The 21737-nt window shown below is 36.6% G+C and overlaps 1 long non-coding RNA gene and 3 pseudogenes across 1 annotated transcript in view; 2 read left to right on the forward strand and 2 right to left on the reverse strand.

Moving 5' to 3' along the window:
- The window catches only part of LOC143672995 (uncharacterized), a 37447-nt gene that overhangs the window by 14733 nt on the left and 977 nt on the right, over nt 1–21737 (forward strand). The window lies entirely within an intron of this gene.
- LOC143672993 (olfactory receptor 4C3D-like) lies at nt 10555–11416 on the reverse strand (annotated as a pseudogene).
- LOC143672967 (WW domain-containing adapter protein with coiled-coil pseudogene) lies at nt 13910–16202 on the forward strand (annotated as a pseudogene).
- On the reverse strand, nt 18231–18766 carry LOC143672968 (ubiquitin-conjugating enzyme E2 C pseudogene; annotated as a pseudogene).

The following is a 21737-nucleotide window of genomic DNA, read 5'->3' on the forward strand; positions in this document are numbered from 1 at the left end:
TTTTCTCTTCCTCCTTTTGGTCAAGAAGGTTATCTCAATCCCTTAGTGCCAGGTCCCAGCTCATCCAGGAGTTATGTCCCACATTGCCAGGGAGTGTTATACTCCTGGGAGTCATGTCCCACAAAGTAGAGAAGACATTGAGTTCATCTGCTGAGCTGGCTTAGTGAGAGATGCCACATCTGAGCAAGAAAAGGGGTTCTCTGGGCGTTAAGATGTTTAGGCTTAATCTTAAATAGGTTTACCCTATCCTTTGCAGGAATAAGTTTCATAGAAGTGAACCCCAAGATCGATGGCTTGGCTTATTGATTTTGTTGTCCCCATTGCTTGTGAGAATATCAGAAATTCTCCAGATGAGAAAGTTGAATATTTCCTCCTTTCTCCTCAATCTCCCAAAGGGAGCTTTCAAATACTTCTTTATTCACTGCCCAAATTACTCTGGAATATATAGGGGCATCAAACTAACCTGGACAAACCAATGAAATCTCACACCCTATTCAAGATTCCATGTATTTGGGATGTTCAATTCACTGTCCATGCAAGTTAAATTAGGAAATGCACTACCCAAAATATAAATTTTGCATCCAATAAACATCTCTCCCTTTAGTCATCAACACAACACAAAAGTTGATGTTTTAAAATATGGAGAATATAATCTTTTGCCCTGTATTTTGATATACCTTAGTACTATCCAGATCAGCTTCATTCATATCTCTACTCAAAGTCTGATTAGTTTTTCAACTTTTTAAATAGTTCCTATATGGGGTACAGCTGACTTTTATAGATTCAGAGCTCTAAGTCTGAGTGTCATGTGTCACATGTACGCAAAGTTTCTGGGAATGACCGTGTTATATGCAAACAGTTCATTATCTCAGAATTTAGGATAAACTGTTACATCTCCTGATACATGTGATTGCTATAAGAGCTAACAATCTTGGACCATTTACAATAGGCCCTAGCCTGATGACCCATGCTCTTGACTTTAGTTTACCAAGTTTTTAGATAATAGTTAGTCCACTTGATTGAAGCATGATATTTGTCTTTTTATTCCTGTTCTTTCATTCAACATACAGTCCTTAGGATTCATTCACCTAATTGCATGGCTCACAAATACATTCCTTCTTCTAGCCACTCAGTACCTTGTAGTATATATACCCCATAGTTCCCCCTGCCATTGCTCTGTAGTTGTACCCTTAGGCCACCTCCATTGTGCATCAGGAACACTGCCACAATAAACAATGTGCAAATATCCACTTATGCACCACACACTCTGTTCCTCCAGGTGTATACTGAGCAACAAGGTTTCATGATCATATGGCATACCTACTCCTAGGCTCCTGTGGAACTACCACTCTGCCCTCCTCCAAGGGGCTGCACTTCTCAGTTTCCCTACTGCCAGTGAATAGGTGCATCTCTTTCTCTCCATTTTCTCTACCACTTGCTTCTCTCTGTTCATTATTAAACACTTTTATTCACATACCATATGATTCAACCTAAGTTTATAGACATGCCTTCACCACCATACTCTATCTGAAGACATTTCCTTTTCTTCCAAAAGAAATACATGCCTCTTTCCCATGCCCCCTGCCTATTGATATTTACTTTTGACATCATGCCTTTGTTACAGTCATTGGAAGCATATTGCAATGCTATGGTTGATTGTAGACTCTAGCTTGCATTGATTGTACTTTTAAAATATATACCATATCATTTCACCATACAGCAATCTTGACATTAATTTGTTCTCCCTCATGGAAAAATGATTTTTAATTTTTAAATTTAATTACCATCATTGTCCACTGTAGGCATTCCTAAATTATACTGTCTCAGTATTTATCCATTAACTTTCTTTTCAGTTTCATATATGCCTCCAGCCCTTTTCCCTCTATCATACATTCAGCTTTATTCAGTGTACTTATGTAATTGTGCTAATAATCAGGAAGTATTACACTACTCATTTCTGAATTTTTACAATCAGTCCTGTTACACAATCTGTATTACTTCAGCACCAATTGACCAATCTCTACCTTATTTCTATCTCCTGATTATTTGTGTTCTTAACTTCAATTCTCCAAGATCACTGATTAATGTTAACTCATATTGGTGAGTATTTGTCCTTTTGTTTCTGGCTAATTTCATTCAGCATAATGTCTTCAAGGTCCATCCACATTGTTACATACTTCATTAATTTATTCTGTCTTAAGACTGTATAATATTACATCATATTATATACCACAGCTTGTTTAGCCACTCATTTGTTGGTGGACATTTGGGCTGTTTCCATCTCTTGACAATCATAAATTAGGCTGCTATAAACATCAGTGTTCAAATTTCTGTTTGTGTCCCTGCCCTCATGTCCTCTGAATGAGATTGCTGGATCATATGGCAATTCTATACTTAACTCTCTGAAGAACTACCAAACTGCCTCCCAGAGCAGATGTAAAATTTCACATTTCCATGAACAGTGGATGTGTTCTTCTTTCTCTACATCCTCTCCAGCATTTGTCATTTTCTGTTTTTTCAAATAATGGCGACTTTAGTGGGTGTCAGATGTATCTCATTGTAGCTTTGATTTGCATTTCTCTAATAGCCAGAGAAGTTGAGCATTATTTCATGTGCCTTTAACCATTTGTATTTCCTCTTTTGAGAAGTTTCTATTCACAACTTTTATCCATTTTTTAATTGTGTGGTTTATCTTTATTTGTTGAGTTGAATATTTCTTTATGCGTTCTGAATATGAATCTCTTATCTGATATGTGTTTTCCAAATATTGTCTCTCATTGTGTAAGCTGTCTTTCTACTTTCTTGTCAAAGTTCTCTGATACATGAAAGTTTTTGATTTTAAGAAGTTACCATTTATCTATATCTTTCTTCAATGCTCATGCTTTGGGTGTATGGTCTAAGAAACCACATCCTATTAAAAGTTTTATATTTCCTTGCATTTTCTTCTAAAATTTTTATGGTTTTAGCTATAATGTTTAGGCCTTTGATCCATTTTGTGTTAATATTTGCATAGGGTATGTGGTAATTAGATTCAGTTTTTAACTTGGCCAGGTGAGGGTATCTAGTTCTGTTCCTGTGGACATGAGCCAATGGTATGTGAACCTCATCTGTTGCTCATCACATCTGCAGTCAGCTAAGAGGCATGCCTGCTGTAATGAATGGTGCTTGATTTAATTGGCTGGTGCTTAAATGAGAGAGCTTAATGTAGCATGACCCAAGCAACTCAGCATACCTCATCTCAGCAGCTCAGCCCAGGCCTTTGGAGATGCAGAAAGGAATCACCCCAGGGAAAGTTGTTGAAACCCAAAGGCCTGGAGAGAAGGCCAGTAGAGATCACCTTGTGCCTTCCTGTGTAAGAAAGAATCTCCGTCAAAAGTTAGCTACCTTTCCTCTGAAGAACTAATGAAATAAATCCCCTTTTACTAAAAGCCAATCCATCTCTGGTGTGTTGCATTCCAGCAGCTAGCAAACTAGAACAGGGTGTGAAATATGAATCCTTTCCTTCTGTATATCCAGTTCTCCAAGCACCATTTATTGGAGAGGGTGCTCTGTCTCGGAGGGTTAGCTTGACTGCTTTATCAAAGATCAATTGTCCATAGATGAGGGGGTCTAAATCAGAACATTCTGTTTAATTCCTGTAGTCAGTATACCAATCTTTATGCCAGTACCATGCTGTTTTGACCACTGTAGCTTTGTAATATGCTTTGCAGTCAGGTAGTGTGACACCTCTCACTTCATTTTTCTTTCTCAAGATATTTTTAGGTATTCGGTGCACATTTATCTTCAAAATGAATTTGGTTATTGGTTTTTCAATTTCTGCAAAGTAAGCTTATGGAATTTTAATTGGTATTGCATTGAATTTATAAATCACTTTAGGCAGACTTGACACCTCAAATATATTTAGTCTTCCAGTCCATGAATACAGTGTACCCTTCCATTTATGTAGGTCTTCCATGATTTCTTTCAGCAATTTCTTGTAGTTTTCTATGTGTAGGCCTTTTGTATGCTTAGTTAAATTTATTCCCAAATATTTTATTCTTTTTGTTGCTGTTGTAAATGGAACTTTTTCTTGATTTCCTGCTCAGAGTACTAACTAATACTGTATAGAAACACTATTGATTTTGGGGTGTTGATCTTCTAAACTGCCACTTTGCTGTACTCATTTATTATCTATAGTAGCTTTGCTATAGATTTTTTGGAATTTTCAACATATAGTTTTATATCATCTGCAAACCATGAGAATTTTACTTCTTCTTTTCCACTTTGGATGCCTTCTCTTTTTCTTGTCTAGTTGCTCTGGCTAGAACTTCCAGCACAATGTTGCATAACAATGGTGACAGTTGGCATCTGTGTTTTGTTCCTGATCTTAGAGGGAAAGCATTCAGTCTTTCCCCATTAAAGATGATGTTAGCTGAGGGTTTTTCATATATTCCCTTTATTATCTTAAGGTGGTTCCTTTCTATTTCTATCCTTTGAAGTGTTTTCATCAAGAAAGGATGTTGAATTTTGTTAAATGCCTTTTCTGCATCAATTGAGATGATCATGTGTTTATTCTGCTTTGATTTTCTCATATGGTGCATTACATGAATTACTTTTCTGATATTGAATCATCATTACATACCTGGAATAAATACCACTTGGTCATGTTGTATAATTCTTTTAATGTCGTGCTGGATTCAATTTGCAAGTATTTTGTTTAGGATTTTTGCATCTATATTCATCAGAGAGATTTGTTCTGTAATTTCCTTTTCTTGTAGTATCTTTGTCTGGCTTTGGTGTTAGGGTGAGGCTGACTTCATAGTATGAGTTAGGTAGCTTTCTCCACCCTTCAATGTCTTTTAAGAGTTTGACCAGGATTGGTATATATTCTTTCTTGAATGCTGTATAGAATTTACATGTGAAATGATCTAGTACCAAACTTTTCTTTTTGGGGACCTTCATGATGACTAATTCAATCTCTTTGCTTGTGATTGGTTTGTTGAGATCATCTATTTTGAGTCAGTGTTGCTTGTTCATGCCTTTCTAGGAAGTTGTTCATTTCATCTACATTGTCTTGTTTATTATCATATAGTTGCTTATGGTATCCTCTCATTACCTCTTTTATTTCTGTGGGATCAGTGGTTATGGCCCCTCTTCCATTTTGATTTTATATATTTGCATCTTCCCTCTCATCTTTTTTGTCAACCTAGCTTGGAGTCCATCGATTTTATCGATTTTCCCAAAGAACAAACTTCTTGTCTTGTTGATTTTCTTGATTGTTTTCATGTTCTCAATTTCACTTTTGTCTGCCCTAATCTTCATTATTTCCTTCCTTTTATTTGCTATGGGGTTATTTTGCTGTTTTTTTCTCTAGTTCTTCCAAGTGAACAGTTAATTCCTTGATTTTTGCTCTTTCTTTTTTTTATATATAAGCAATAAATTTCTCTTCCAGAACTGTCTTTGCTACACCCCATAGATTTTGATGTTGTTTTCATTTTCATTTCACTCAAGATATTTACATTCCCCTGTAATTTCTTCCTTGACTCAGTGGTTGTTTAAGAATCCATTGTTCAACCCCCATATATTTCTGTGCCTGTGCCTGTTATTGATTTCCAACTTCATTCCATTATTACCTGAGAAGGTATTTTGCATGATTTCAGTCTCTTTAAATCTATTGAGAATTGATTTGTGACCCAGCATATGATCTATCCTTGAGAATGATCCATGAGCACTTGAGAAAAATGTATATACTGCTGTTGGGGGGTTAATGTTCTGTAAATGTCTCTTAAGTCTAGTTCATTTTTTTACATTTTTCAATTTTTCTGTTTCTTCATTGCTCCTCTGTCTAGATTTTCTATCCATTGAGGAAAGTGGTGAATTGAAGTCTCTATTATGGTAGAGGTTCAGTTTCTCCCTTCAGTTTTGTCAGTGTTTGTCTCATGTAGTTTGGAGCATTCTTGCTCAGTGTATAAATATTTATGATTATTATGTCTTCTTATTGAATTGTTTCTTTTATTAATATATGATGTACCTCTTTTCCTCTTTTAATTGTTTTACAATTTGATGTCTAATTTGTTGGACGATAGTATAGCTACTCCTGTGCTTTTCTGATTGTTGTTTGCATGAAAAAAATTTCACAAACTTTCACTTTCCACCTATTTTTTGTTTGGGGTCTAAAAGAGTCTCCTGTAGACAGAATATAGATCAGTACTGTTTTCTTTTTTTTATCCATTCTTCAGTATATGTCTTTTGATTAGGTAGTTTAATCCATTAACATTTATGTTATTACTATAAAGGCAATACTTTCATGTGCCATTTTGCTTTTTAGGTTTTGTATGTCAGATCTAATTTTTTTTCTTCTTATCTTTACTAATAGTCTTCATTTCAGCACTATTCTCCAGACCTCTCTCTCCCGCCTTTTCTTATCTGCTTGTAATGCTCCCTTTAGTATTTCTTACAGAGCTGGTCTCTTTTTCACAAATTCACTCAGTGATTGTCTGAAAATATTTTAATCTCCCCTTATTTTGGAAAGATAATTTTGCTAGACATAGAATTCTTGTTTGGCAATTTTTCTCTTTTTTATAATCTCAAATATATCATTCTACTGTCTTCTCACTTCCATATTTTCTGCTGAGAAAACCACACATAATATCATTGGGTTTCTCTTGTATGTGATGGGTTGCTTTTCTCTTCCAGCTTTGAACATTCTTCTTCTCTTTGACATCTGACTGTTTATTAAGTGACTTTGAATATGTCTATTTGGATCTATTCAGTTTGGGGTTTGCTGCACTTCTTGGAGCTGTGATTTTATGTCTTTTATAAGAGATGGAAAATATTCAGTGATTATTTCCTACACTGTTTCTCCTTCTTTTCACTTACTTTTTTTTTCTTTCTGAGACACTTTCAGCATGTATATTTGCTTGCTTCATGTTGTCATGCAATTTCCTGAGATCCTGCTCATATTTTTCCCCTATATTTTTTGTGTCATATTTCTGATGTCCAGTCCTCTAGTTCATTAATTATTTCTTCTGCCTCTTCAAATCTATTGTTTTAGTTTTCCATTGTTCTTTTCATCTCTTCTATTGTGTCTTTCATTCCCATCAGTTCTGTGATTTTCTTTTTCAAACTTTTGATTTATTCTTTTTGTTCATTCAGTGTTTTCTTTATATCCTCCCTAAACTCACTGGTTTAATGTTTGATGAGATTTTCCATATCTGTTTGAGAATTCTGAATTTGCTGTTTAAACTCCTGTATTTCATTTATATTGTTGAATTTTTCCTTTGACTGGGCTACATCTTCAATTTTCCTAGTATGACTTGTTATTTTTTGCTGGCATCTAGCAAAAAAGATTTGCTTTCCTTTGTTAGTTTATTCTGGAGGTTGTTTTCACTCTTTTATGTAGGAATTTCTTGCTGGATGGCTTTACTCTTTATCTGTTCTTTGACATTCAGTTCAACTTAATGTAGACCTGTAGCATGGGTTCTGTTTAACTGATCAGAATGTTTCAGTTCTTGATTTTCTGTTTCTTGCCCTGCCTATATGGAGCTTTTTTTTTGAGGGGCATCTCTGCAGATATTGCACCAGTCATATTTTCATAGACCCAACTGTCCTGCTTTCAGGAGGAAAGATTTGCCAGCATTTGTTTTCCCCGGAGTTAGATCCATCAGGTTGTCAGATCTTCATATGAAGTCTCTAGAGTCTGTTTATTTCCTGTCCTGCCCAGCATGTAGCACATATCTGTCTTTGGTTTTCCACCAGTATAAAGTGCTGTTGTGCCTTTAATTTCAGCAGAATCTTTCTGCTAGGGGCCTGGTTGAGACAGAGGTGAGGTTGTAGGTTAACATTAGTCTCTGTAGCTTTCCAGTCCCTGGAACCTGAATTACTTGAAGGAAGGATTTTATTTGAACTGGGCCCCACCTTTCTCTGGGGGAAGATACAGCATTTAAGGAATTAACTCCTTTCACTTGACTACTTACTTTGTCTCTCAGAATAGCTTAATTCCACCCTTATCTGGGGCAATGCTGGAGCCTTAAAAGACTTTCAGTTCTATCTAATGAGCTGTTAAGTAGCAGAGAAAAGAAAATAAAGGCTTTTCAGAGAAGGATCTCCACTTCTCAGGTTTGTCAATCAAGAGTTTAAGTTGGTATGTTGCTTTATGTATCTCCATGCTCTGTGTGCCCTTTTGTCTTGAGGTTCAGCTCTTTTCCAATATTTTTTGCTGTTTGACTCAAAATGCCTATTTTTTCCATCAGCCCTGCCCCATCTCTGCCAGGGAAAATTTTCTTGGTAACCTTAGTGCTTATTTCAGGTTTGTATGTGCTGGAGGCCAATTTTCAGTAGTAATAATTTGCTAATTAATTCCATAATTGGAGCTTGGTTGAGCTAAACCATTTGCTGCTAGTAATGGCTCTTTCCTTTCCCCTTGGGGAACTAGCCTGCCATGCCTCTGGGGTAGGCTTGGGGGATTTACAGTTCTGTGTGGCATTTCAGCCAGTCTACATGGTCCAGACTGGTATATGCTGTGTGTCTTGTTGCTTATGTAGCCATAGCAGTTGTTCTGTACTGTTCTTGGCTATTTACTGTCTGCACTGGAGAGCAGACTTAATCCCATATCTCACAAAGCCACCATTTTGCCCCATCTCTCCAGTTCCAAAATTTGAGTTTAATTATTCTCAATCTTATTTTGCTGTATTCTTAAAATCCCATACTAATTTTTCTTCTGATCATATTGAAGATAGAAATCATAGGTGAACCATTAATAACTATCATGCTCAATATTCTTATTTCTGGAGTTGAAGATCAGTTTATTCATGTTGTAATCAGATCCTGTCTTATAAGGTAAATGCTAGTTTATGTGTAATCTGGAGGACAAGAATTAAGTGTTGAATATGACAAGATAATCTAGACAACTTTACCAAGTCAATAATGGAAGTACTGATATTTGTTATATAATTACTCTGTTTTATTTGGAAAATTTTGGTTTTAAACAAGAGTGAATGGGAATTAATTTTTTTTTTTATTATTGGAGAACATGGATGAAAAAGTGACTGTGGATCAGTAGTTTAAGTAGTGCTGTGATGGGCAAAAGGAATATCCACACTAAATTTGCAATCACATCTCAGAAACATTATTTTAAGAGCATTGTAGTATGAGTTTTCATTTACTTTAGGAACTGTTTCTTTTAGGAAAATATATGAATTTGTATCAACTTTCCAAACTCAGCTGTGAGAGGAAAAAGTAAAAATTTCAAAGAAAAAAATGTTAAAATGTCCTCTGAAAATTAGATAGAGTAAAGATATAGGTAGGACTTTGGCAAAGAAACCAAAAACACTGAAAATAAAGTAAAAGTTTAAGGATGACTGATTAAGTTTGAATCAGACAGAAATAAGCAATAGTTGCATAATACCCTGAGAAACTCATTTCATTCACCCATGAGAGAGCACATTTATTCAAGGTTTCTCTATGCCAGATTCTGTGGACATGGAGATAAAGAGGCTCAATGCTTTCCTGTAATGAGTTCACAATCTAATGGAGATAGATTAAAACAGTCAGTTTAAAAATGATATGTAACCAAATGTAAAAGGCATGTCAAGGTATGAGATTAAAAATGTAGAAAGGGTTAACCTGACAGATGGCTTTATATGTAAGTATTCAGTCAGGAAAGTTGTGGTGGTTGAAAATGTATGTACACTGATAAATATATACTTAAATCCATTGCTGTGGGTGTGAACCCACTGTAAGTAAGACCTTTTGATGAGGTTGCTTAAATTAAGGTGTGGCCCATTTCCATCAGCATGGGTCTTAATCCTGTTAGTGGAATCCTTTATGAACAGAATAAAATTCAGAGAGAGAGAGAGAAAATCAGTGAGGGAGTAGCCAGAAGCTAGACATCAATGCAATCCAGAAGAGAAGGAAGAGACCAGGAGATGCCACCATGTGCCTTGACATTTGACAAGTTAAGAACTAAGGAAGGCAGTAGCCAGTCCCAATGCCACAGTTTTCACAGAAAGTGCATTCTCTTAATGGCATCTTGATGTAGACCTTCCCAGCCTCATACTATGACTGAATAAATTACCATTGTTTAATTTGACCCATTTCATGGTATTTTCTTAAGCAGCCTAGAAAAGTAGTCCTATAATGATGCAGAAAAAATAAAACCCACAAGTCTAATAACTTTGATTTTGTTTATGCTACAGTGCCAAAAGAGATCAACAAGGGGATTATGTTCATTATCATTTGGTACCTGAGGTTGATGAAGACTCTAACAAAAACATAGATGAGGAATAGATCATGGTGGCACACCCATGCTCTCTGGGTTAAGGTAAACTGAAATGAAGAAATTAAAGTGTCATATAACCATCTGCTTGGACAATAATGTAGAAGATGGATAGGTGCACAATAATGTGGAAAATGGATAAGGGAGAAACTAATTCAAACATTCTAATTAGTTTTATTCTGAAAACTTTTAATGATCTCTCAGCTCCCATCACAACAACAGATATTCTTACCAAGAATGGCTCAGTTATTTATCTTTCTACTCTGCCATGTGTCCTCAATCACTAATGTCCATTTTTATCAGAGATTTGTCATGGTATTTTTTACTTCTGCATTCCTCATAGTTAAATATGGGTGTTAGAACACAATAAAATACACCCACTATTTTGTCTATGGACTGAGTATATGAAGGTCACATGTAAATAAATATACAGGGCACAAAGTACATGGCAATAGCAGTGAAGTGTGCCCCACAGGTGGAGAGAGCTTTGCATCTCCCTTCTGCACTTTGGGACTTCAAGGCACACAGGATGATAATGCAGGAGGCAGCCAGCATGAACAAGTTCAATTGGCAGATCATACCACTATCGACAACCACCAGCAGGCCAGTGACATGTGGTGGTGCAGGTAAGTTCCAGCAAAGCATACAAGCCACAGATGAAGTAATCAATCAGGTTGGGCCCACAGAAGTGAAATTGAAAGCTGAGTAGGAGCTGAATCAATGAATGTAGGAAGCCTCCCAGCCAAGCCACTCCCACAAGCAGGGCACAGAGATGCCTGGTCATGATGGTCGTGTAGTTTATGGGCTTGCAGTTGGCCACATAGTGGTCATAGGCCAGCACCATGAGCAGGATGATCTCATCTCCTCCCAATAAATGGGAAGCCTTCAAAGGATATGGCTCTTCACTCACATGGAGTCAGCACTGAGTTTAGGATTCATACATGAGGAATAGCAAGTATCACTAAAGGACAGACATGCCAGGAAAAACTACATAGGGGAGCTCAAGGCAGGGCTAAAGATAATGGTTGTCATGAAAAGTAGATTTTCCTCAACAGACACCAGGAAGACTATCAAAAAGAGTACAAATAAATCTCTTTGGAACTTGGGGTTTTGGGAGAGTCCAAGGAATTAAAATTATGTGATGTATCATGAGCTATCCATCAGTCCTGAGCTTCAGCAAGGACTTGGGTGAACAAGAAATTTACCTCAAGGCCTCAGTCTGATAACCCATGTTCTCAACTTCAGTTCACTGAGTTTTTGTATTATAAATAATATATTATGGTTTTACATTATACATAGTCCATATGATTAAGGCATGATAATATTTATCTTTTGTACATCTGTGCAACAAAAGAGATTCTCTGAGGGTGAATTTTAGTCCTATTTTTAAGTAGGCTTAGATATATTGTTTTGATAACTATAGTCAATAGTATAGGATGCTGCATTCTGATTCTCTCTTTTTGTACTATTATATTGTAAGTTCCCATATTGTTTGTAAATCTTTAAGTCATCCTTTTCTATGTTTGCATCATGAGCCATAGACTAATAATATGATTTAATAATCTGACATGAACTATTGTTAAACATTTAAGTAACATCCTAAATTTTGCCATCTCAAAAAAATTATGTATTTACCTTGGGATACTTTACTATAAATCAGAACACTAGAGAAATATGTATGATTACTTTAATACATATGGGCAAACTGTTTATAAAATAATAACACTATGTCCAGACAATACAGAGAAATAAGTATGCATTTGTATGTGAAGAGGAAGAGAGATAGACATGCTTGAAAGAGAGAAAATCCCCAAGGGCCAAAAAAAAGAAGAAATGAAAAGCCAAGGTACAGAATAGGACCTGAAGATGTTTTAAAGCAAGTATATCAATAATGTGAACTTAAACATACTGAACATACATTAAACAATTTTACATAATATTTCAACAGTGTGTAAAGAGCCATTTTCTCTGAAATGTGGCCAGAATGGCAAATTGTAAGTTTAGGATTAAATGGGTCAAAAATGTACTTCACCTTCAGTAATGCTATTGATTTTCTAGAGGACATTTAGTTAGTTTTACATACATCTGAACTCATACCCTGTCATTCCCTGTCTTACCCTGCTCATCATACTTACAGAGAGAGGCACTAAGTCAACCATGTCTTCATCTCTTCCCAAGAAATGTGACCTTTTTAAACATCTGGACTCCTAACTCCCTGTACTAGTTTGAGTGTGTTGTGTACCCCAGGAAAGCTAAGTTCTTTAATTCTCATTCAATATTTCTGGGTGGGATCTTTTTATCATTTCCATGGAGATACAGCCTACCCATTTATGGGTGTAATATTTGATTAGATGGTTTTCATAGAGATGAGTCTGCACCCATTCAAGGTAGGGTTACTTACTGGAACACTTTAAGAGGGAACTATTTTGGAGCGAGCCAACAGAACCAACAGAGCTCACACAGCCAGACACCTTTGGAGATGAAGAAGGTAAACACCCCCTGGGGAGCTTCATGAAATTATAAACCAGGAGAGAAACCTAGCAAACTTTGCCATGTGTCTTTCCAACTGGCAGAGTTCTTCTGGACCTATCTGCCTTCTTGAGTGAAGATATCTTTCCCTGTATAACTTAATTTGGACACTTTTATAGCCTTGACTCAATGTGAACATTTTCATGGCCTTAAAACTGTAAACTTGTAATTCATGAAATTCTCCTTTTTAAAAGACATTCTAGTTCTGGTACGTCACATTCAGGCAGTTTACAAATTGAAGCACTCCCTAAAGGTTAAAATTTGCTCTTCAGATTAAAGGGAAAACATCAAGTGTCAAAAAAGATAGAGATATCCAGGTCTAATGGGGAACTGAGAGGGTATTCCCCTGTTTTCCAGATTACAAGGATGGGGGATGGGAGAAGGAGGCTGAAATTCCAAACCATCCTCCTCCTTTAACTCCATGGATTCTACTCAAGCAGCCATAGTCTTTCAAGTAACCAAAGAGAATATGTTTGTCCTGCCAGTAATATGGCCTGAAGCAACCAAGAATTCAGTCTATCTCCAAGTTCAATGAGATAACTGTTGCTAGATAATTTGCTGTAATATCATAAATCTACCTCACTTCATTATTCTTTTAAGACAATTCAAGTCATTGGGGAAATTGATATTGTGGACTATAATTACCCAAATCCTGAATTTCAAAGCAAGGACCCACTAATTGCACAAATAAACAAATAAATTTGCTCATTGTTTCCAATGAGCAAATTTTGAAAATATAAAAAGACACATGATGGGAGTTGCCGGGGTGGAGACTGTGGCAAGGCAGCAGCTGGGAAAGAGAGGAAGGAGGGTAGAGATGTGCAGGCCACTGCTGTTGGCCTAGATTAGTCATGTGTCTGGGTCTCCTTCCCCCCTGTCCATCATGGTCCCCATGTAGCTGGCACCGCTGGTCATCCTAGGAGTGGGCATGGCATCCGTGTGAGGAGATGTGCTGGGAGCACTGCAGCAGTAACAGTAGTGCTGAGATTCACCCCTGGGCACACCAGGCCCTGGTGCAGGAGATATGCAACCCTCTCACCCTCCTGCCCTATGCTTGCGGCTGCCATACCTGGACAGGCAGGGTAGTGATGGTAATATGGGCAAGGAAACCACAGAAGCTCAGTGATGGCTGTCACCACTGAAACTCTAAACCTTATCAGGGACTTAAGTTTTCACAAAGAGTCACCCAGTAGTGTGGATTACAGAGATGTGAAGATGCGAGATGCAAGCAACAGCTGCCAGGGAGTTTGTGGTGAAACATCTACATCTGGAGACAAATCAGTATCACATCCTTGAATAACTTCTTCCATATGTTCTGTCTCTATATGAATTCTGCATCTGCATCTCTAACATCTGCTCATGCAGTCTCTGTTTTGTCTGCCCATAGTCATCAATACCTCCCTTAATACTTCAGGACCCAAGCCTTCTTAGACAACTGCTTCCTGCTTTGATAGCCAGACTGAAGCTTAATTCTAATGTGGATAAATCCAAAATAAACAATATTCTTACAGCAGCTGTGATGCAAGCCTCACAGCAACCTACTATTCATAAGTTTCTGACTGCTGAATCCTCTGCTTTCAACATAACTTCTCTGATTTAGCAATATGGTCAACTTTCTACATGGCCCAGCTATCTCATCAGTATCCAACATCTTTAACAACTGATGTGCCAGACCCAAGTTCTTGTCTCCAAGAATAAGCACAAGTCAGATTAACACAGTCCCTTTCAAACTGTTGATTAATATTTCTCCCATTCCTTCACAGCCAAAGGTTAGTAGTCCAGTACATGAGCAAGGACACATTTCATAATCAGCCAATCAGCAGTCTGTAATTGCTAATAAGCAGCAAAACATGAAAATTCTCTCCTTGAAGTTTTCAGTGCTCACACCAGAGAAGTCCATCAGTGAGTCCAAATTATACTTCTTGAAGTAACACATCAAATGCAACAGGTGGGCCACAGAATTCATATGCCCATCCTACATATTCCTTAGCACCTATGTTATCAGTACACAGGAGTGAAAGTCTCATAAAACATGTTCAAGGATGACCCACAGATTATCAGAGAAGCAGACATTATCATTTTTTCAAGAAGTCCATAACATGGGAAGCATTTACATGTCATTGTACTGAATCTAAAAATTAAAAAATTACATTGTACTGAATTTAAAAATTTAAAATATTTAGTTTGGTTATGTAATATTCAAACTATTGAGAGAGCAAAGGACACTATTTGAGAGAGCAGATTAAGAAACTTGAGAAATTAAAAAATCAGAATTCCTTCATGGTGTGAATATGTGAATAATTGCACATGGTTTTGAGTACAGGAATTGTAAATCTATTGCCCAATCTTAACATTTTTGAGTTCCATTTTAGATGACTCAAAATAGGGGAAGGCATTTGTGCCAGTTTGAATCTGTGGTGGATCCCAGAAAAGTCATGTCATTTAATCCTCTTTCAATATTGCTGTCTGGGAGCTTTCTGATTGTTCCCATTAGATGCAAGTCACCTGATTGTGGGTATTAACGTTTGATTAGAGGGACATGTGACTCACCACATTCCAGGTGGGTCTTGAGTACTTGCTGGAATTATTTTTAAAGAGAAAACATTTTGGAGAGAGTCCCTTTTAGAGTCAGAAGAACTGAAAAACCCATGCAGCCATAGACCCTTGGAGATGGAGAAAGAAAATGCCCCTGGGGAAGCTTCATGAAACAAGAAGCCTGGAGAGAAAGCTAGCAGCCATTCCCATGCTTGCCATGTGCCTTTCCAGGTGAGAGAGAAATCCTGAACTTCATCAGCCTTCTTGAGTGAAGGTAACCTCTTGTTGGTGCCTCAATTTGGACATCTTTATAGACTTTGCTTTAATTGGGACATTTTCACAACCTAGAACTGTAAACTTGCAACTTCATAAATTCCCTCTTATAAAAGCCATTCTGTTTCTTGTATATGGCATTCCAGCAGCTGGCAAGCTGGAACAGCATTTACATAACTCAAAAAAAGGGAAAGCTGCAAGATTGATTGTTAAATAGTTGAAAAGTAGATTTCGTGTAGATGCATTCTTCACATTGTAAATATGTTTTGTAGATTGAAGCCAGAGACCATCAGAAGATAAAAATAGGGTAAGATATTGAATAATTGGAGCTGAAGGTATACAGATTGTACAACAGGGCTGGCTGTAAAAACTCAGAAATAGATAGCACAATACTACCTAACTGTAATACAATTATGTTAAAACATTGAATGAAGCTGAATGTGAGAATGATAGAGGGAGGAGGGGTGGGGGCACAAATGAAATCAGAAAGAAAGATAGACAATAAAGACTGAGATGGCAAAATCTAGGAATGTCTAGAGTGTATAATGATAGTGTCTAAATGTACAAATTTAAAAAATGTTTTTGCATGAGGAAGAACAAAGGAATGCCATTACTGCAGGGTGTTGAAATTAGATGGTAATTAATATTTTAAAATTTTAACTTATGTGTGAGACTAAAGCAAAAATGTTTATTTGGTACAAAATTTATATTTTGACTAGTGCATTTCCTAGTACAACTTATGTAGACAGCTTAATTGAACATCATAAGTACATGGAACCTTGAGTAGGGCATGAGATTTTGTTGGTTTGTCAAGAGTGATACCCTGATAAATCCCAGAGTGATTTGAACAGTGAATAAAAAAGTATTTGCAAAGTCCCCTTTGGGGAATGGTGAGAAAGGGGGAAATTCAACTTTCCCAAGTTGAATTCTTGATATTCTCACAAGCAGTGGGGACAATCAAAGCAATAGGCTGAGCCCCCAATCTTGGGGGTTGTTCATATGAAACCTAATCCCACAAAAGATAGGTCAAGCCTACTTAAAATTAGGCCTAAGGGTCATCCCCAAGAGAACTTCTTTTGCTGCTCAGATGTGGTCTCTCTCTAGCCAACACAACTCATTGCCCTCCCCCTGACTACATGGGGCATGGCTCCCAGGCATGTGGATGTTTCTGGCAATGTGGGTCAGAAATCCTAGAATGAGCTGAGACTCATCATCAAGGAATTGAGAAAACCTTCTTGACCAAAAGGGAGAAGAGTGAAATGAGACTAAATAAAGTGTTAATGGCTAAGAGATTCCAAACATAGTCAAGAGGTTATCCTGGAGGTTATTCTTATGCATTAAATAGATATCACCTTGTTAGTTAAGATGTAATGAAGAGGCTGTAGGGAACTGCCTGAAAATGTAGAGCTGTGTTACAATAGCCATGTTTCTGGAAGATGATTGTATAATGATATAGCTTTCACAGTGTGTCTTTGTGATTGTGAAAACCTTGTGTCTGATGCCCTTTTCATCTACCTTCTCAACAGATGAGTAGAACATATGGAATAAAAATAAATAATAGAAGGAACAAATGTTAAAATATTTTTAGATTGAAATGCTAGTGATCACTGAAAGGGAGGGGTAAGGGGTATGGTATATATGAAATTTTTCCTGTTGTCTTTTTATTTCTGTTTCTGAATTGATGCAAATGTTCTAAGAAATGATCATGATGGTGAATATGCAACTGTGATGATATTGTGAATTACTGATTATATATGTAGAACAAAATGATCATAAGTTAAGAATGTTTGTGTTTGTTGTTATTTTTTTAAAAAACTAAAATTTAAATAGAAAAAAAGAGATGCACTGAACTTTTCTAAGAAAAAAAATACTGTAGGTCAATAATAGGGGGGTAATGGGTATGGAATGTATGAGTTCTGTTTTCTTCTTTTTTGTCTCTTTTTCTGGGGTGACACAAATTTTCTAAAATTGGTCATGGTGAAGAATGTACAACTATGTGATGATATTGTGAGCCACTTATTGTATAATATGTTTAGACTGTATGTGCATGGATATTTCTCAATAAAAATATTTTTTAAAAAAACTTAGACATCCAAAACTATTAAGTGCTGAAGTGACTAAATACCTAGACTTTTACATGTAAATTTTTCTACAAAAATTAGCTTTATGGAAAAAAGTGGTGGTTTACTTTATCATTCAAAAATCTCACATTTTCAAAAGTTCAGTGCAAGTGCCAGGTGATCTGTGTCCTAAGGATACAATTTTGAAACATATAGACAGTGTATAAAATGTTATGAAACAACTCTTGCCACACTTACCCCTGATCAAGAGCAGTGTTTATCCATTTATTTTGCCAAGAAATGTTTTTCATTTCCTGTGTGTTCCATTTCTCTCTGAAATCATCAATCCAATTTTATCAATTCTTTTAGACTCTTCTTTTTCTCCTGTCTTCAGGCAACATTGTCATGGCATTTATTTTTTGCAAAAAAATGCATTTGTTTTATTAATATACTCATTACAAGGGCAACAGATATTTAAGTTAAAAAATAGAAGCAAAATAAAAATGACACCACCAATATGATGGGAAGGACAGAACATCTAAGGAAAAAACAAAAAGACAGAGGTTGGACAGTCTAGTTCAAGACTCTTGGCTGGAGATGTGCTTTGAGTAGGTCTCTTGCTGGTACTTCTTAAAGGCTGTGGGGTTTCCCAGAGTTTGGCAGCATGTGTGTTCAAAGGGCATTCAATGTTCGGTTCTCCCAGCAGGCTCTGGATGGAGAGGAGGATGGAACAGATTCATGCAAGGCAGACAACTTGTCCTTCAGGATGTTCAGGGAGATGTTACTCTTAGTGTCCACACTGGGGTGGTAGAAGGGTGGGAGGAACATTACCATGGGCACATTGTAGGGCACCCACTGGGAACTCTAGGGAGAGCTTATACCTCAGGTCTTCATATACTGTGCCAGCTGCTCTATGGATGGTCCCTACCCTCTTGAAAAGGGTGTCTTATTCAGGGAAGGTGGAAATTCCTTTGTCATCAGATATCATGAGAGTTATCAATTCCTGCTGTAGCCTCTTGCTCATGGAGCTCTGGGCAGTGCCTTTGTTGGACTCAGCACTCTTACAAGCAGCAGCAGTGCTGGCAATGGCTGAGTCACAATTCTGGGATATCATCTGGGAAGTGCTCACAGGGACACAGGAGCTGCAACTGCCACCATAGCATTTTAAAATAACATTTCCCCTCCTGTTTCCAGTAGTTAAAATTGCAGTGATTGAGCATAACCCAATTGTTTATATAAATTATTGAAATCCATTTGCACCCTGCAAGAATTGATGTAAAAGTATTGCTGGGCATGGGTGCTGAAAGTACATTGATTTTCAAATATAAGGAAAAAACCCAATGAATATGATTATGAGAGGGGAAAGAGGAAACAAACTAGTCACATGTGAGTTCTGTTCAAAAAAACATGTTGGAAAAGTTACATAATACATAATCCTACCAAAATGTCTCTTGCATTTTAACAATACAATGACAATCAATTATTTTCTTTCAAATTGAAAATAACTAAGATTTTTGTAATAAAAATAATACATATATTAATTTTAGCTTATTAAAAATAACCAGTTATAGGAAAATAATTACCCTAAAGGTTTTTACAGTTGCTCTGTTACAGACACACTTCTAACTCCTAGCTGAACTTCTCAGTGTGCATGGATCATCTTAAAAATTGAATGCATCATTTCATCCCACTGCAACCTGTCCCTCCTTCTATATTTACCCTCAGTGAATGCCCCCACCATCCACCAGAAACATGGGAGTCATCTTTGATGCTCTCCTGTACTACTACATCTTGTTAGTTCCAAAATTAGTCACCACATCTTATCTGATACTTTTATTTAGTATTCATCCATCTGTCTATTCATTCATTTATTCATTCTGAAAACATTTTGAGCACTGCCCATGACCTGGCCTTAATTCTCAGCAGTAACTTTAAAGCAATTAGCAAAATTGCTTCAACAATATCATAGCTGATGTCTCCTTGCCTTATATCTCCTCCAGACACTGCTTTATTGTCTACACTGCAGTCACAGTGATATTTATGTCATTAAATCAGTCAATCTGGGTATTACTTGGCTGTAAATCCTCCAAATGCTTCTTTTCATCTTCACAATAAAATCTTAGAATTTTAGCCACATTGTAAATTCCCATGATCTACTCACCTATGCACATTATCCCTTATCTCTCAATTTTGACAGTACTATGTGCTTTAGTCATACTAAACTACACTAAATTCCTTGACTGGGTCATGTTCATTCATACTGTATTGACTTTCTTCTGATATCCCTGTCTTACACATCTTTTCTCTTTTCTTCTACCAGCTTATTCTTACACATCCCTCAGAACAAGGAAACCTCATTCACCCACCCCAGACTGAATTATAAGACTTATCATTCTATTCCCATAGCATACAACTCTTTATTACCACTAGAACACTTGCACACTATGCTGTATTTGGTCTCTCTCCACCCTCCCACTCTACCTTGGAAGCATCTTAAAAGAAGAAATTCTGCATGTTTAATACCTACATTCCCAAACATAGTGGAGTGTCCAAAGAATATTTCCTAAGTGACTATGAACTAAAACCAAAAATACAAGAAATTACAATAACTAGATTGAAGGAGGCTGATAGTCACTTACCAGAACCTTTACTACATCTTACTAGGGCAGAATGATAGAAGTAAACATTGTGTCTCTTGCTTCGTAACAATACCAATAGCAATCAATTCTTTTCTAGGGCATCTTCTAGAGGGCATCTGGCCTTTTCCCCTGCATCACCTGGTTCTGCTCTTCTTGCTTTGACTATTCATATCCTATGAAGAGAAGAAATTATAGTGAGAAAATCTATGGATTCATAATCTATTCTCTAAACTGGAAATTACTCACAATCCTAAGTAAGGGGTATCTCCTAAGTGTGGAATCAAAAACCAGATAATGGATCTAATTCATTTAAGAATTGAAGGGAACCCTTAAGCCATCTCTTCATGTTTTCTCTGCTTAAAAAGCCACAAAGGAAAGTGATTGTCATGATAATCTTTTCCAAATTATCATGAGGCACCAGGAATTGAACCTGGGTCTCCAGCATGGCAGGTGAGAACTCTGCCCTCTGAGCCACTGTGGCCCACCCTAGATCAAATTTTTTGGGTTTTGAAATGCTAATATTTTGATTGAGAGAGTGGCCTACCCTACATCATAGCAGCTAGGTTGTGAAGGATCAAATGCTGATCTATGTCTTCTCAACCTCAAGCTTGTTCCCCTCATCTACACCACACTGTCTTCTCTCAGAACACAGATTGGTCAGCCCATGGAGAAGTAGAAAGGAGAAGAAGGGAAGGTAATGTTGTTAGCTCTAGTTTTGGCCAAGGTTGTGCCTCTTCAGATCCCCAAAGGAAAAGAGAGGGGAAAGTAATTATAAAGATAACCTTGGTGATGAAAGAGTTTAGAAAATATTTAAAAGAAAAGGAAGGAAAAATGTACTCAATTTTGCTATCTAAAAAGAAACACTACTGTCCATTTTAATATATTCTTTTTTCCATATGTAAACTTTTGCTCACTTCTTTGTTTAGGTTTTTGGAATATTCCACATATTTAGTTCTCTATGATGAATAATCTAATTTTAAGCATTTCCCAATAGATCATAGATTTTTTAGAAGCATTATTTTTTCTGGATGTACAGTTTTTATTAGTGCAACTTTATTCAGATATATATTCACATACCATGTAATATCCAAATTATTCTATCACTGGGTCACAATATATCACACAGTTATTCATTTGCCATCTCAATTAATTTTTGAACATTTTCATTTTTAATGATAGAACATTATTCTGTCAATCAGTCATATCTAACAATCAGCAATTGTTTCTAAAATCATGAAGAACATCATCATGCATCAAATATTTCTGCATCCCTAGGATAATTTCTCAGTTGAATGTATTGCACAAAGGAATGTAAATATTGTAAAATCTCCTGATATCTATTGACAATTTACATTGCTGTAGCCAAAATGTAGTGACACATTACTTCTTTCATTCTAGCCAGTAATAAATATCAGTGTTTTTTGTTTTGTTTTGTTGTTACATTTC

This window comes from Tamandua tetradactyla (assembly GCF_023851605.1).
Source record: "Tamandua tetradactyla isolate mTamTet1 chromosome 22 unlocalized genomic scaffold, mTamTet1.pri SUPER_22_unloc_3, whole genome shotgun sequence".
NCBI lineage: Eukaryota > Metazoa > Chordata > Mammalia > Pilosa > Myrmecophagidae > Tamandua > Tamandua tetradactyla.